This window comes from Ovis canadensis, chromosome 22 (genome assembly GCF_042477335.2).
Source record: "Ovis canadensis isolate MfBH-ARS-UI-01 breed Bighorn chromosome 22, ARS-UI_OviCan_v2, whole genome shotgun sequence".
Lineage (NCBI taxonomy): Eukaryota > Metazoa > Chordata > Mammalia > Artiodactyla > Bovidae > Ovis > Ovis canadensis.
The window spans coordinates 27952443-27952648 of NC_091266.1; positions in this window are offsets into that span (position 1 = coordinate 27952443).

The following is a 206-nucleotide window of genomic DNA, read 5'->3' on the forward strand; positions in this document are numbered from 1 at the left end:
TTGACTTTTTAGTTGATCTTTTGTTTTAAGCCTCTCTTTCATTATGTTCATGAAGTCCAAGTCCTTTCTAAGAGCAATTGCTATAAAATTTGTGGAGGAAAGGGAAGGTGCTCATAAAAGCACACTGGCCTCTTCTTTGCTGCTTCTTACCTCCATGATGTCCTTAAAATAGGATTCCTCTGAGTTGGAAGCTCCTGAAAACCTAA